At 35.1% G+C, this 14463-nt stretch overlaps 1 protein-coding gene and 1 long non-coding RNA gene across 7 annotated transcripts in view; one reads left to right on the top strand and one right to left on the bottom strand.

Annotated features, from left to right (window-relative positions):
• Positions 1 to 14463, bottom strand: part of LOC137012072 (transcription factor 4-like) — a 184629-nt gene that overhangs the window by 142196 nt on the left and 27970 nt on the right. The window lies entirely within an intron of this gene.
• LOC137012073 (uncharacterized) lies at positions 4356 to 6707 on the top strand. Its single transcript, XR_010893536.1, has 3 exons — positions 4356 to 4573; positions 5260 to 5328; positions 5735 to 6707. It is a non-coding gene; the product is annotated as an uncharacterized lncRNA (long non-coding RNA).

The following is a 14463-nucleotide window of genomic DNA, read 5'->3' as shown; positions in this document are numbered from 1 at the left end:
AGATGAAAACTGAAAAGTGAGGCAGTCTTTGTTCAACTTTCTTTTCATAATATAAATAAATGCATAGCTTAGGCTATGTAGGATTGTGACTAATTTGCATAATTCCAGCCTATGATCTTCACTGGCTGAACGCCTTTGCCCCGCCCTCAATCACTGTAGTTGTATCTGAGACTGGAAGAGTTTGGTTCGTGTTGTTCATGTCGAGAAGACGCTGTTCTCCACTTCGATGAGATTGATCCGGTAAAACTGTTACTGTTAGTATCACTGTGAATCAAGAGCTGAGATTCAGATATGATAATGAGCGTTTAATTTCTGACCAATCACAACAGACTGGGCCATCTGACCAATCAGAGCAGAGCTGGCTCTCGGAGAGGCGGGGCTTAGAGAGACTGAATCTTTGATCAAACTGTTTCAGACACTGTGAGAAAAGAGCTGATGCTGCAGTGGATATTATGACAAAATTGGTGTTTTTTGACCTTGGATGAATGTGAACCTGTTGTAAGAGACTCAAAACAAAATTAAAAGCCTTTAAAATAGCATAAGGCACATGAGATAAAGTGGATACTCCAATAAAAAAAGCAACTGAGAGCTCAAAGAGAAACCTCTGAGCAATAACATGTCTTCTAGGCAATTTCAGTTTAATGTGCCTCATTAGCATGACAGATATCCTGGTTTAGTTTACAACGAAAATGGCGCACAGTCTCTCTGTTCAGAAACACAGAACCTGCATTGAGTCCAAAACCTCTCGGAATCAATGTTTTTATTTGAAACGCTTCAGTGCTGTGAGACGTCTGCTTAAAACCGCTCTGATCTACTGGAGCTGGTGCCAGATCGAACTTCTGCTTCTGTGTTTTCAATCAGATCTGAATGACATTTAATTGATCAAAAATACAGTAAAAATGTGAAATATTTTTATAATGTAAAATATCTGTTTTCTATGTAAATATATAGTAAAGTGTAATTTATATCCAGTGATCAAAGCTGAATTTTCAGCATCATTACTCCAGTCTTCAGTGTCACATGATCCTTCAGAAATCATTCTAATATGATGATTTGATTGATCAGTCAATCAATCAATCATTTAAAATCCCTTGGACAAAAAAGTAAATATTGACATCACAGTGGTCTCATGTTCAGGACATGATGGAATATTGTTTTATTAGGAAGCTTAAATATTGTTTTGCATCTAATATTGTTTGAAGTGTGTGTGTGTGTGTGTGTGTGTGTGTGTGTGTGTGTGTGTGTCCGGCCCCTCATCAGCGTCTAATGAAGTTAAAGTGACAGATGAGTGTGTGTGTGTGTCTTTCACAGATGAAATTAAAGCTCCTGACACAAAACAGACTCATATTAATAGTGTTACGTGTGCTGTGAGACACAAACAGAGCCTGTCTCTCTCTCTCTCTCTGTCTATCTATCCCTCCTTTCATCTGTCGCTCTCTGGCCTTCAACTCAAAGCAGAAGAGACAGAAAACAAGAGGTAAAGAGAGCAGATGAGAGAATGAAAGCTTTAGGAATATTAGCTAGTGTTCACTGTAGACAGAGAATGTATACTTCAAAATAAAATAAAATGTAAATATTATTTAGTGTCTGTTATTGCATTAAAAACAAGCTGCATTTGTCTTGTTACCTCGTCACATAATGACAAAATAATATTTACATTTTCAAAACAAACTCATTCTACATGATTTAAAAGCTGTTTTCCTCATGGGGACCTAAAAATGTCCTCAAAAGGACAAAGATTTTGGATTTTGCCATCTTTGTGGGGACATTTTGTCCCCATAACGTAGGATTTATCTGAAACACACACACACACACACACACACACACACACACACACACACACTGTGACGGTGGGTCATTAACCGAGACCTCCGCTGTCAGCTGGACTCCCAACATGTCAGTATATCAGACGACCCATAAACCCCTGCTCTGATCCAGCACAGACCTCATGAGCTTAATAACAGAGCTGTCACACACACACACACATATTAACTCACTCACACACACACTCTAACTCACTTGCTCACAGCCACTCACACATTCACACACAATCACACACACACCAACTTGCACACACTCTCATTCATGCTCGCACATGCACACACTCACACACACACTCTCACTCATGCTCGCACACACACACTCAAACACAGAGAGGTTTGTATTGCTATCTTAGTGAGACTTCCATTGATCTTATATCAGGTCAATTATATTTTCTATCCCTTAACCCAGTGATTCTCAAACTGGGGTATGCGTACCCCTCTACCTTAAAATAATATTAAAACCGACCCTGTATTTCTAAAGTACCAAAATGCCGTAAATCCAGTACATTTAATCAAATTATCTCATCATTTGCAGTCAAAAATGTGCAGCATGCATATGATAGATCACGTGCAGAATCTGCTGCCTTAAAGGGTTAGTTCACCCAAAAATGAAAATGATGTCATTAATGACTCACCCTCATGCCGTTCCAAACCCGTAAGACCTCCGTTCATCTTCAGAACACAGTTTAAGATATTTTAGATTTAGTCCAAGAGCTTTCTGTCCCTCCATTGAAAGTGTATGTACGATAGACTGTCCATGTCCAGAAAGGTAATAAAAACATCATCAAAGTAGTCCATGTGACATCAGTGGGTTGGTTAGAGTTTGTTGAAGCATCGAAAATACATTTTGGTCCAAAAATAACAAAAACTACGTCTTTATTCAGCATTCTCTTCTCTTCCGGAATCCTTTCCATTGAATTGATTCCATTGAATCCTTTCATCTGTCGGCATTGTAATGCACTTTTACGTCGCCGTGGTTGTTTTTGGCAAATAGGACATCCGCAACATTTTGAAGCATCGGAAATACATTTTGGTCCAAAAATAACAAAAACTACGACTTTATTCAGCATTGTCTTCTCTTCCAGAATCCTTTCCATTGAATTGATTCCACTGAATTGATTCCATTGAACTGATTCAATTGAATTGATTCCACTGAATTGATTCCATTGAACTGATTCCATTGAATTGATTCCATTGAACTGATTCCATTGAATTGATTCAATTGAATCCTTTCATCTGTCGCCGTTGGTAATGCACTTTTAAATCACCGTGGTTGTTTTTGGCGATTAGGACAACCGCGACATTTTGAAGCATCGAAAATACATTTTGGTCCAAAAATAACAAAAACTACGACTTTATTCAGCATTGTCTTCTCTTCCGGGTCTGTTGTCAATCCGCGTTCACAAATCCGCTTCTTCTTCTTCTTCTTCTTTTACTGTTTTACGGCGGTTGGCATGCAGCTTATTGGTGCATTACCGCCCCCTTCTGCTCCGGAGTGTGGTTCATGACTCCGCAGTGACGCTGCTGACGTAAGACGCTGCTGACGTGTTATCCGGTGCACCCGAGCTTCGTTTACAGTCTGAGGGAGACGCACGCTGTATTCAAGCTATTCTACATTGTTTGTATTTTGGTATTGGTATATTTTTTAAAATGGTGCGTAAGTGTGCATGTCGCGGATGTCCTAATCGCCAAAAACAACCACGGCGACGTAAAAGTGCATTACCAACACAGACAGATGAAAGGATTCAATGGAATCAATTCAATGGAATCAGTTCAATGGAATCAATTAAATGGAAAGGATTCCGGAAGAGAAGACAATGCTGAATAAAGTCATAGTTTTTGTTATTTTTGGACCTAAATGTATTTTCGATGCTTCAACAAATTCTAACTAACCCACTGATGTCACATGGACTACTTTGATGATGTTTTTATTACCTTTCTGGACATGGACAGTCTATCGTACATACATTTTCAATGGAGGGACAGAAAGCTCTTGGACTAAATCTAAAATATCTTAACACTCTGAGGTCTAAAAACGCGCCGGCGCGTTTTGCAGTTTTTTTTTCACATTGCAGCAAAACAGACTTAAAATACTCCGTCATTTTTTGTCATAGAGACATAAGTAATATATCAATTGAAACTATAGAATGTCTTCTTTTTTTTGTGTACACTCACAATCAAAATAAAACTTTGTGCTTTTTAAAAATAAATAAAATATACAGGGTGTGCTGTCCTGCCGTCTCCGTCTCTGCAAACATCGTTCTAAAACGTCACTAAAAGTAACTAAAATAGATGGCTTATACATGCTACATGGACATGAGAGATATGTCTTTGGAAAGCTTTAAGTGTCTACTTTTAAACAAAACAAATAAATTCTAAAACAAATATTCTCCCTTTATGTAATCAGTATAAAAGTAAAGAGAGGTACTGTTTCTCCTGTCTGACCTAATTATCTTTAATGTGTGCCCCGCCCACGCGCAGGCGCTCTATTCATAAGATAATGTGCTGAGGCGATTTATGCAAACTGTAAACGCCCCTAACAGCGTCTTAAAAAGCATCAAGTTTCATCAGATTCATTCGCTGTCCTTCGCGTTTGGAAGATGGCACACTACACAGGTGAGCAGGCTCTTCAGATGGTCCTGGACAGTGAGGAAGTTCACTCTTTCCTCGGAAGAAGAACACGACTCTGACGATGAACGTCTGCATTTTGAAGAGCGACTTGATCCAGCTGAAGATACAGTTTCTGATGAGTAAGTGATTTAGTTTTACTTAAATTATTTGACGTGTTTTTTTTTCTATATAAGCGTACATATATTTGCCTTATATTTACATCTATCTATATAACTATATATATAACTTTATCTCATAAAACGCTTATAAATAGAATGCTTTTCTGTTGATATAGGGCCTACTTAAATTATTTATATAAGCGTACATCTATATTTGCCTTATATTTACTTCTATCTATCTATCTATCTATCTATATATATATATATATATATATATATATATATATATATATAACTTTATCTCATAAAAATGCTTATAAATAGAATGCTTTTCTGTTGATATACTCAAATTATTTGACGTGTTTTTTTTTATATACAAGCGTACATCTATATTTGCCTTATATTTACATCTATCTATAAATATATATATAGCGTATCTAAGTACCGTATATGATAGGCGTGAATGTGCTAAAATATGCTTGGTTGTGAAATGCGCGAACATGTTGCTATTTGCTAAATGTGCTAACTGATATAGCAGACTGTAAACGTTTACACATTCGCACACTTTGTCCGGTAATGGCCAATTGACAGACATATACAGCATGCTTGTATACCTGTTACTTTCCTGTCAGTTATGCATAGCTAATGGTATGAGAGTATTATCTTATATGCTAATAATAACAGGGTTTTTTTTACATTTTTTTTAGGAATGTGGATCCATCACTCTCACATTCACCTGCAATTCCCACTAGGAGGGCACGCAGCAACACAGTTGAGTAAGTACACTTTTACCCACTATATGGTAGGCCTATATTGAAATCTGTAAGATTTTTCATGTTTTTAAAATAAGTTTCGTCTGCTCACCAAGGCTGCATTTATTCAATTAAAAATACAGTAAAAACAGTAATATTGTGAAATATTATTACAATTTAAAATAACTGTTTTCTATTTGAATATATTTCACAAAGTCGTTTATTCTTGTGATGTCCAGCATCATTACTCCAGTCTTCAGTGTCGCATGATCCTTCAGAAATCATTCTAATATGATGATTTGCAGCTCAAGAAACATTTATTGTTTACAATTGTTCAGAAATGTTTCATAAGTAGCAAATCATCATATTTGATGATAATATTTGATGATAATATTAATAAGATTCATATTTGATGATAATATATTTGCAGAGCTCTGTGGTGTGTCGTCACAGAAAGCAGCTCCAAAACGGACCAAAAGTGACCATGTACCGGTTCCAGGAGCAGAGCTGACATCAGATGCAAGGAATAATGCCACCGCTGGTCATCGGAACTGCATGCTTTGCAAAGTACAGCTTGGTAAAAGGCAAGACACACCTTGGAAATGCCAGGCATGTGACATTTACTTGTGTCTTCAGTTGAACTGTTTTCAAAAATGGCACACAGATGTGTGACTGTTCAGATTCTCTGTTCACCACCTCTCACTGACCATTGGGCTGCAAAGATTATCTATATGTGATCAAGCAGGTTATGTATAGGGTGTAAAAGTGGGCTTTTTTTTATAAACCTTACCTTTATTTGCCTGTATACACAAAAAATGTGCCTTTGACCCTAGTTTATATGTGGATTATATTGTTAACTTTATTTTAAATAAAAAAGAAAAAAAACAATGATATGTCTTGTCTTTGCATTTTCTTAGTTGACTCAGTCACATTCCTGACTGAATGGCTCATTATGCGGCTCATTAGGGGCAGGGTCTTAATCTCCCCAGGTGTAAATCACTTCATTATTCATGAAGAGTCACACCTCTTCGCATATGGCCTACCTAAACAAAAAGTGTCTTAGAAATTTAAAATCAATACAATGTTTTATGTGTCAGAGTAGGGAGGATCATTTCCACATCATTTTGAAGCAAAAACTCTACACTAAAATATACAATTCTCAAAAGTCTTGTGAAAAAACATTTAGTATGCATTTTTAGGTATTGTTTCAGTTACTTTTTTTTTTTGTTTTTTCAATAACCACGCATAAACATTATTCCTTTAAAAACACAAACATGTACATACATGTTCCTCACATATTATGGTAGCCTAGTTTGTGCTGAATACAGTGTAATGACACTTTTGTCATTAATATGTTTATAACCAACTGATAAAAGCACAAATGTCAGGGCATGTCAAAACTTCTCCAGGGCCCAAAATCAGCCTCAGACTCCAGAGGGTTAAACTGTGTTCTGAAGATGAACGGAGGTCTTACGGGTTTGGAACGACATGAGGGTGAGTCATTAATGACATCATTTTCATTTTTGGGTGAACTAACCCTTTAAATCGTGCTTAATTACTGTCATTCTCGACAATGCACCTTTGTAAAAGTGGGGATTTAGCACTTACTCGCATGAAGAACAAATATAGACACAGATAATGGATTAATTTCAATTTAAGACTCTCTCAGATACAAAAACATACCTTGTGTGAGTTCTTGTATTTAATGATGATAACGAGCAAGAATGCAATTATTCCCAAACGTGACATTATTATACAACAGATCAAAAAACAAAACGTACATTTTAAACACAGTACTGTCATATTTACTCTATTTTGCAATGAAATAATAGTTCTGACGAAAACCACAGCAGAACTACAACACACGTCTGCGTTTCGCGAACAATTCTGCAGCTTTGAACGAATCGTGAGAGTCGATGATTCAATGATTCATTCACAGACACTTGCTTCGTTACTGAATGAATGACTCGATGATTCACTCATAAAAACTGACTTGCTGCCACCTACTGGCGGTTTTAGTTTAATACTTAAAAGTTTTTCTTGGTTTTACCATCATTGCATATTTCACAATATAAGTGCAGAAATTTGGTATAGTATAGTCAAAACAAGTACACACACTCACACACACTCACAAACACACACTCTCACTCATGCTCGCACACACACACACTCACACACCAAATACCATTCACATGGTTTCATGCATTGTACTTGTTCTTTAAAATCAGATGATGGATGGATGGTTGAAAAATCATTTCTCTGAGCTGCTCCACATTCACTAACACATTTGAGTCTGTTTTTTTATTCTCAGGACAGAATTTGATGAGAAACGGCTGAGATGAAGTTGATGCTTTAAATGAAATTAATTCTTATTCATGCAAAATCAACATGTGAAGAACACATTCATCCTCAGTACTTCCAGTGGTTTGATCAGAAGTTCACTCACACCGAACCCTGGCCAAACCGCAGTAAACACGCGTCACCGGTGGTTTAGTGCTTCTCATCAGGTGTGTTTGGATTGAAAGAGCTCCTGACGGATATTAGCAGGTGTGCTTCACTCTCTTTCTCTCTCTCTCTCTGGGAATGTGCCATTATTCCCAGCATTTCCTCCACTAAATGCGAATTCCAGCATTCCCGAACGCACCTCCCCCCAAAACAAGATGCAGAGCGGCTGCTCACATCTGGAGAGAGACGCAAACCAGCAGGAATGAAGAGATGAGGAAAGACTCAAGAATATACACATCTGCACACACACGTGTGTGTCTTTAGCCAAGACACAGTTATACTTCCATGCATCTGATCACTTAGTAAAGCAATACTTTCTTCTACTCTAAAGGTCAGTGGTTTGTTCAGGTCTCTAAGCAAAAGCAACAATCCTAGAGATGTTTGACACCACTAATAAACGTGAAGCAGTAATGTGAGATCAGAGAAAGGCAGAGAGACGTGAAATGAGACGGGGCCGATCCCCATGATTCAGTCATTATCACCAAACCACTCAAGCTCCTTTCCTGTACGACACTCAAGGGAACGACCTCATTTCCTGGGCTCAACATGCACAGAGAGGGTCTGTTCACATTTAACCCCTAAACATGACCTTTGACCTCTTTACCACCACACACACACAATATGAGGAACACACACATGTAACATCACTTTTGTGTTTTAGTATCATGACACTAGTAGGGCTGAGCGATTCCAAATATGATTAAAAATAAAATAAAATAAAATAAAATTATAAAATAAAATAAAATAAAAAAATTAAATTAAATTAAATTAAATTAAATTAAATTAAATTAAATTAAATTAAATTAAATTAAATTAAATTAAAAAGTGTTTTTGGTGTGCTTTTTGTAGGCCTGCAGAATTTGGCTAAAAATGTTGTGGTTGTAAACCAATATGACTACAAAATAATAATACAAAATAACAATAATGTCAGCATGATTACAAATTATTATTATTATTATTATTATTTATAAATAAATAAATAAATAAAATCTTATTAATAATATATATTATTAAATATTAATGATAATAAAATATTATACAAAATTACTATTGTAATGTTACTTTAAAATAAAAAATGCATAAAAAATAAAATAATAATAATAATAAAAATAATAGTACAACTGTAAAATTAGAATACTTATATTGAATTTTAATTTCTTCATTTTCAAAATATCATTAATATTATGTGTTCTAATTATTAACAAATTTACAAATTTTACAAAATTATAAATATTGCTATTGTAATGTTTTTCCTTAATTTAAAAATGCATAAAATTATATATATATATATATATATATATATATATATATATATATATATATATATATATATATATATATATATATATATATATATATATATTTTTTTTTTTTTTTATAACTACAAATTATTATTGCTGTTTTAATTTCTTATTTTCAAAATAATAATATTATTAATATTATATATATTATTACATATTATCAGTATTAATAATAAATAAAATATTATACAAAATAAGAAATATTACTATCATAATATTTTACTTCAAAATAAAAAATTGCATAATGAAAAATTATAACAATAATAATTTGCTTTTACAGTAAAACGGACTAAAAATTAATATTTATAGCCGTTTTAATTGCCTCATTTTCAAATTAAACCATCAAGCTTTAATTTTGGTGGAATTTTATATGGTTCAGTGCGATTTTCAAATCACAAAAAAAATTATCATTGCGATTTCAGTTTTATTTCGATTAATCGTGCCGCCCTACATACTATAACAACAAAACCACAGCGTCCATCTGGGACTGATTTTGTGTTTATGTATTAAAAAAAAAACCTTGGAGCTTGACATTGTGTTCAAGTCCCAAATTACGACAAGGCTCTCAAAATGATGGATTGATTTTTAAAAGAAGAATAATTTGACAGATCCAGACTCCGCTCTCTTAAACGTTAGTTCCCCTCTTGAAAAACACATTTTTTCTCCATCTTCTCTTTCGTTATTTTGGTTCTTAAATTAAATTCAATCTTTGTTCCCACATCCTGAGGCCACTGACGTCTCACCACACCACAGAGAACGTCCAGATGATTCATCTCGTGGCCACGGCGGCTTTCAGCATCAAAAACGGGAACAGATCGGCGTTCTCTCTGAATCTGTCAGAAGCCGTTACTCGCGTTCAGAGCCGGATCGTGTTTTTACAACATTACATAAAACAGACGACGTGAAACCGCACCTGCAGCTGCACGAAAACCAGCGAGGAAAACAAACACAGCGATGGAAAAGATCTGGAGAGGAATGCTGCTCGCGACGGGTTAACCAAACCTGCACTAGTCTCTCTAGGTTACAGCAGCACCTGCGCTCACCAGAGGAAGAACAGACTCTCTCTGTGTCTTTTATTGCCTGTCGTTGGTGGTTTGGCTTCCTGATGGCAGTTACAGATGTCGAGAGGTTCAAACTCTTAGTCAGGAAGGTGTTGAGCTCTAGATGACGTCTGAGTGAAAGAGAGCAAGTGCATTAATAATGATCGTCTGGGAAAACGAGCTCCGTATTACTGGCCATGAACAGGGTGAAAGTTTCTCCTCAAACTGATAAATCAAACATAGTTACTAAAATCTGATACCAAATGAACAGCCATGACAAACAAACTCAAACAGACGGCGATAGATTAATACAAGTCAGCATATTAGAATGATTTCTGAAGGATCATGTGACACTGAAGACTGGAGTAATGATGCTGAAAATTCAGCTTTGATCACAGGAATAAATTACACTTTACTATATATTCACATAGAAAACAGCTCTTTTAACTTATAAAAATATTTAATAATTTTTACTGTATTTTTGATCAAATAAATGCAGCCTTGGTGAGCAGAAGAGACTCTTTTTTTAAAAATATATATATATATTAAAAAAATGGTATTCCATGCAATAAAACCCAAACTTTGACATCAGCTCACCTCTCATGACCGTGGCACTAATATCACAGCGGCGAGAAAACATCATGCTCCATTAAAAAACAATGCCGAGAGAATTCCCTGCTTCCGGCTTCCTGTTTTCCCAAATGGGGATTTCCATGCATTGATTGTGGTTTATTCTCATCCTGATCTGAACGAGAGCTCACAGAGGCCGCGGAGAGACTGAACACGGGTCACGGCTGCGGTCACTGGCCCAAATCCTGCTCACAATATTCTAACATTCGGATCTGGACGGGAACAACAAACATCCTCTGAAACAATGAAGGAATAATGAACCCATGGTCCTAGAAAAGATATTAACAGTGTTTCAAACTATATAACCTCACAAACAGCACAGATGTGTATGTGAATGTCAGGTCAACACTTCAAAGTCTGAGATTAATATTTCAAAACTGTCTTGACAGGGAAAGAGCATCATTCATGTTCAGGAGATCAGATGATAGGGTCAGCCGTCCTGAACACACATGCTGAGTTTACTGCAAAGATTTACATCAAACACTACAGAAATGAGTCAAACCTGTAGAGAACATATGTAGGGCCCTATAAAATCCGTTTTATTTTTTCCCAAATTCCGTTTTTTCCATTTTAATTTTTCTGGATTCCATTTTTTTCCGTTTTACTTATTTTTTGACTCCATTTTAATGGTTAAATTAAATTTTAGTAATCAAAAAGCATGGCTAATTTATTGAAATAATGAATCTTGTCCAATTTACCAACAATTTAACACTCTGAGGTCTGAAAACGCGCCGGCGCGTTTTGCAGGTTTTTTTTCACATTGCAGCAAAACAGACTTAAAATACTCCGTCATTTTTTGTCATAGAGACATAAGTAATATATCAATTGAAACTATAGAATATCTTCTTTTATTTGTATACACTCAGAGTAAAAACAAAATGTTGTGCTTTTTGTAAAATAAAGAAAACTAACATCATGCGTGATCTCTCCTGTCCCTCTGAACGAAATCCAATCTGATAGTTCTCAGAAAATGAACTGTAACTTAGTGAATACTAATCACAGAAAAATGACACTTATGTCTAAAAAAACGTTAAGATGTCAGGTTTTAAATCGTGTAAGTCATATCGAAAACAATCCTTCTGTATTTATGTAATCTGTATGAAAAGAGAGCCATGTCAGAAGACTGTGATTCAGCTCATTATCCGCTAATGTGGCCACGCCCACGGAGCCAGCGCTATTGAGAGGCAAATTCAGAGGCAATACATGCATTCATCATCTCAATCGTTTATTTATTGTCTTGAAAAGTATTTATCTGGATGTAAAAGTCATGGTTGGCGATCTCTAGAAGACATGTAGTTAGTTTCTGTTTTCTTTTCTTCTATAGATGAAGTTTAGATAAAAGTTTAACAAAAAAAAAATAAAAAATTTTAGGGCCCTATGATAAACGTTTTATTCTTTCCCCTCAAATTTTATTTTTTACCAAATTCTGATTTCTGGATTCCATTTTAATAATCAAAAAGCATGTCTAATTAATTGAATTCTTAAAAACAACAATATGAAATCATTAAAAAATATATGTTTATGACGGTAGTTTTCTCAAACGAAGTGGTTAAATGCTGATGAAGTGACTTTCAGAGCAGCTGAAAAGTGCGTTTATATAGTGAGGCGACAGAGGACGAAAACACGCTGTGCTTCAGCGTGCGTGCGCCTGCGCGATTGTGTGTGAGGCAGTGTGAGGTCAATGAAATTGCGCTTCCACATCATTCATTTCAGAGTCACACAGGCATGCAGGATTCATGTTTAAATAGTCTTTTTGTGGTTTAATATTCACAGACACTAGTCTATTTATTTTATATATATATATATATATATATATATATATATATATATATATATATATATATATTCCCATTATTTGCCACAATTACGAAAACATTTTTTATATATATATTTTTTGACATTATTTCCATGTCAATCAACACTGAAACTCATAAAACTATCATTATGGTAATGGGAAAAATATATATAATAAATAAAAAAAATTATATTTTGTATTAATCATTGTAAAAAAACATTTTATTATATTAATATCATAGTGACACTGCAAAAAAACATTTATATTTTATTTATGTATTTATTTATTGCATTGCGACATTATTTTCATGACAATTAATACATTGAAACCTATAAAATTCTCATTATTGTAACGGAAAAATATGGTATTATTTATTATTCCTATAAATTCAATAAAAAATCATCATGAAAATAATATCACAATGACGAAGTGAAAAAGCAGGCTTTATTTTCTAAAGTATAAGTAAAATAAAAATATGTAATTTTTTCGGGCACGTCTTCGTGAGATGAACCCATGTGACTTCAGAAGTAAACTTCAGACGAGTTGATCTGACAGTATTTAAACACATTTAACATGCAAGAACTTTAAATTTTAAAGTTAAAACTGGCCTTGGCAAGTAAATAATACAGAGTTACTGCATGGTCAGTTGGCTGGAACCTTGTTTCACCCTCATCTCTCAGTCACACACACATTTCAGATCACCTGGATGCACCTAGTTCGTGATAATTTCACATAAAAATAAGACTGCATAACAAAGAGCAAACGAAACCCACCGCAAGACCATCAAGATCTCAGAAAGCAGAAGTGAGAGCTGCTCTGTCGCTCTCCATCAGCGTGAGGCTGAGAGGAGCTGAAACTAATGTTCCCGCATGTTTACCTCACCAAATTATTTAAACCAGCGCTGGCTCTCAGCTCCAAATGACACCGAAACACTCAAACGAGCTGCCGTTTACAGTCTGTGTCAAAGCCTTCAGACAGCTGAAGCTTCCACACATTCACACTGACAACAAGAGCGTTCACTCGCTCGCAGTCAGAAAACACATTCATGTGTGTGTGAGACACTGTTTTCACATCTGGTCTGATTGCTTGATCTGAATCACACCACTTACAGCCGCCTCACCTCACTTTCTGCAACTTCAACGCTACTGTCACTGTATGTGGCACCGGTATTTACACAACAATAAAATAACTTTTTTTGTAATCAGTATTTTTGCCTTAATATCTCAAAATCACATACTTTGGCCAAAGGTGATGTCCAGAGCTGATATTTGTTTTTAATGACCGTACAAGATTGATTATATGTATATATATATATATAATCTATATGAGGGAAGAACAAAACACTTAAGAGGAGTTTATTTGACAAAATTAAGAAAAAGGGCAAATACAGCTACAGGTTTTGTTTTACTATGCAAAAAAAAAAAAAAAAAAAAAAAAAAAAAACATTTATTGACTACAACAATCAGTAATTAAAGGGATAGTTCACCCAAAAATGAAGATTATCCCATGATTTACTCACCCTAGAGCCATCCTAGATGTATTTGACTATCTTCTTTCAGTCAAACACAATCGGAGTTACATTAAAAAATATTCCAAGCTTTATAATGGGAGTGAATGGAAGGGGAGATTTTGAAGCCCCAAAAAGCGCATACATCTATCATAAAATCTACCGAAAGCTAGTGATTATATGGTCTATAAAGTTAGAAATATGGATATTCTTCTTACAAAAACCCATCGCTTTGCTTGAGAAGGCCTTTATTAAACCCCTGGAGTCATGTGGATTACTTTTATGATGGATGGATGCACTTTTTTGGCCTTCAAAATCTCGGCCCCCATTCACTCCCATTATAAAGCTTGGAAGAGCCTGAATATGTTTAATATATCTCTG

Source organism: Chanodichthys erythropterus, chromosome 22 (genome assembly GCF_024489055.1).
Source record: "Chanodichthys erythropterus isolate Z2021 chromosome 22, ASM2448905v1, whole genome shotgun sequence".
Lineage (NCBI taxonomy): Eukaryota > Metazoa > Chordata > Actinopteri > Cypriniformes > Xenocyprididae > Chanodichthys > Chanodichthys erythropterus.
The sequence above is the reverse complement of the archived record's forward strand: the minus strand, read 5'-3'. Positions and strand labels throughout refer to the sequence as shown.